This window comes from Herpailurus yagouaroundi, unplaced genomic scaffold (assembly GCF_014898765.1).
Source record: "Herpailurus yagouaroundi ecotype Mexico unplaced genomic scaffold, PumYag 196, whole genome shotgun sequence".
Classification (NCBI taxonomy): Eukaryota; Metazoa; Chordata; class Mammalia; order Carnivora; family Felidae; genus Herpailurus; species Herpailurus yagouaroundi.
Genome location: NW_024412427.1, coordinates 10799576 through 10802567, shown reverse-complemented (window position 1 = coordinate 10802567; position 2992 = coordinate 10799576). Strand labels below are relative to the sequence as shown.

The 2992-nt window shown below is 47.6% G+C and overlaps 1 protein-coding gene across 2 annotated transcripts in view; it reads left to right on the top strand.

The window, feature by feature from the left end:
• Nucleotides 1-1856: 1856 nt before the first annotated feature.
• MYH7B (myosin heavy chain 7B) overlaps nucleotides 1857-2992 on the top strand; it is a 42434-nt gene continuing 41298 nt past the window's right edge. The window contains exon 1 of one of the 2 annotated variants that reach the window (XM_040447248.1): nucleotides 1857-1988. The gene's annotated coding sequence lies outside the window, so the exon portion shown is untranslated. The remainder of the gene's footprint in view (nucleotides 1989-2992) is intronic. The other variant, XM_040447245.1, reaches the window with a different exon arrangement.

Genomic DNA, 2992 nt, shown 5'->3' with positions numbered 1-2992 from the left:
GCGCAGACCGCGCCAGTGGGAGTATAAAGGGCAGGGCGGGGGCGGAGACGTGCCTGTGGAGCTGGACGGCGACCGGGAAGGGTCAGTCCGTACGTGAGCAGCCTTGGCGTTAAGGGTTCCTCGGTTGGATCCAGAGAGAGGACTTGGGAAGGAGGGGAGGAGTTAGGCTGGGTCAGCGAGGAGTTACGGGTTTGCAGAGCTAGTGGGATGTCAGATCTAGTGACGTCCAATGTAAGATGAGGAAACTGATACCCAGAATGGGGCAGTCACTGCCTCAGGGACACATGGTGGGGGTAGGTGTGATAAGGGAGGCCCAGAAAAGGGACAGAGACCCCAGCGCAGGGTACCTTAGCACGTTAGGGGTCGAGCCAGTGTTGGAACCCAGGGTTCTGTTTTACACCCAGCTGAGTCCCATAAAAGCCCACCTGATTTCTCTAACCTCGGGACAGCTGCCGAAAAGCTGTAGAGGTAAAGGAAAGTATTTTCATTTTTCCAGCAATTTTTAACTTGGGAACGTTGGAGGGTGACGCATTGTATATCAAAATGCCCAATATCATTTGCATCAGGATCTGGGGCACTTTTTGAGAATGCAGATTCTTGATCCCTATTCTTATCTTACCTTTTGGCAGCCCTCCAGTTCTATAACTGTTCCTTCTTTCCGGATTGTGATAGGATCTTCTCAATGTGAAGCACCTGATATGAATTTTTAAGTTAAAGTAACCTGAACTGATCAGTCCAAGCTCTGGGAAGTTAACAGTAACTAAGAGAGAACCCCAGCTTTCACATCTGATTAAGAAGGTAGACCGGTACACAGTGCTTTTCTGGGGAATCAGGGAGGGCTTTGGAGTCTGGAGGGCTAGGTAGGAATGTGTAAGCAGTGAAAGAAGTAAGGGTGGAGTTAAGAGGCAGGAATGGGGACAGTGTTGCAAGTAGCAGGAACAGAAACCGCAAAGGCAAATAATTCAAAGTGTGGCTAGGCTCATTTTAGAGACATTGAGGAGTTTGATATAGATACTGAGGAGGGCCTGGGAGTTGATCAGGCTGTTAGGAGCTCATTCTTGGCGAGGGAGCCTTGGATGCCAGGTTAAGAAATTTGGCATTTTTCCAGTGAATGATGGGGAGCTAAGGATTTAAAAATTTTTTTTTGTAATGTTAATTTATTTTTGAGAGAGACAGAGCGTGAGCAGGGGAGGGGGCAGAGAGAGAGGGAAACACAGAATCTGAAGCAGGCTCCAGGCTCTGAGCTGTCAGCACAGAGCCCGATGTGGGGCTTGAACTTACAGACCGTGAGATCATGACCTGAGCCGAAGTCAGACGCTTAACCGACTGTGCCATCCAGGCACCCCAAGCTGCCTAAGGGTTTTAAGCAGGGGAAAGACCTGGTCGATTTTTTGTTAGGTGCTGGCTACAGTGTGGCAAATGGTTTGGAAGTGGGGAGACTAAGGCCAGAAAGCATGCTCAGAGGGAGTTAAGGTGCGCGGCAATGAGGAGATGGAGAGAAGGGGACAGGTTAAAGAGACATTTAGGAGGGAGAACTACAACTAATTATAAATCAGTGGCCCAACCCAGGGGCCAGGATGTTTCCACCTCCTTAAATAAAGCTTATACACCCTCTGTCTGCAGGACAGGCTGAGTCCTCCAATCTTTTTGGGGGGAGGGAAGGGACAGGTGGTCTGGTTATGGGCAGGACAGTGTTTCCATGATGTCCTTCCTTTGTCTGCTTTTATACCTGAGGAAGAGCCCGAAGCAGCAGTTACTATAAAAGGCCCTGGATGTCAGGAAAAGTCCATCATGTTCACCAGGAACAAAGGAAACTATTTCTAGTGCAGCATGAAATTAAAATAAAAAATCATCACCCAGGGTTCTCTGCAGGTTCCCCTCCTCCAAGATGGGTGCCAAATGACGTGTATCAGGTGTCTATTGGTGAGACTTGGGGAAGATCCCAGACCTTAACAGCCCTCTGACTGAGTCCCCTCACATTGTGGCAGGTAAGGTGTCTTTCTTCCCATTTTGTAGATGTGGCAGTTGAGTCTTAGAAGTTATGTGACTTGTTCAAGGGGACCTAGTTTGTGGTGCAGGGAGTAAGGTGTGGGAGTGTGAGGGGCTCTTGGCCAAGCATCTTACAAGTGAGGCTTTGTCTTTGTGCTCCCTTTGCCCTGAGGCTTTGCCCCTAAATCTTGGCATAACTGACTTCTTGTCATTCACATGTTTCCTCCTCATATGCCATTCCCACCCCATCAGTATATATATATTTTTCACAGCTCTTACTAGTATCTGAAATTACTAATTTTGTCTGTTTCTCTCCACCATGTGAGTTCCATAAGAACAGGGACAATATCTGTCCTGTTCACCACTTTACCACCAGCACCTGGAGTGATATCTGCTCCATAGTAGATCGTCAATATCGTTTGCTAAATGATAGAAATAAGCTGGGGAGGGAGAAAGGCAGGGAAACCAACATAGGTGGAAGCTTAGGATGTTTTGGGTACTTTTCATAAACTACTTCATTTAATGCCCTCACAGCTTTTCAACGTAGGTACTGTATCTCCTTTGGGTAGGTAAGAAAACATGCCAAGTGAGGCCAAGTCAGTGGCTTGTTACTTTTGAGGTAACAAGCCTTTGAAAATTCTCCTTTGAGAATCTCCATTAGACACAATCTTTTGGCACACCGTGTGGAGGAATTCACAAACCTCCCTAAGCCCACTGAGGGGTCCCAGATCAAGGAACCCAGGATTGGAGAACTTGCCTGAGGTCTCTCTGGCCCCAAACCTTTGTTAGTTCCCCTCTCCACAGCAAGGTTAGATTCCATTTAGTGGACTACAGAGAGCCTCCTGAAGATTCTGTAACAGAGGGAGATTATGAGGCACTGAGCCTTTGATGTGTCAGACCTGAGTTCAAATCCTGCCTCCAAAGCTAGCAGTGTAACTATGGGCAAGCCTTCTCACTTCTCTGAATCCCACTGCCCTCACTTTGAAAATGGAATCTATTTTTT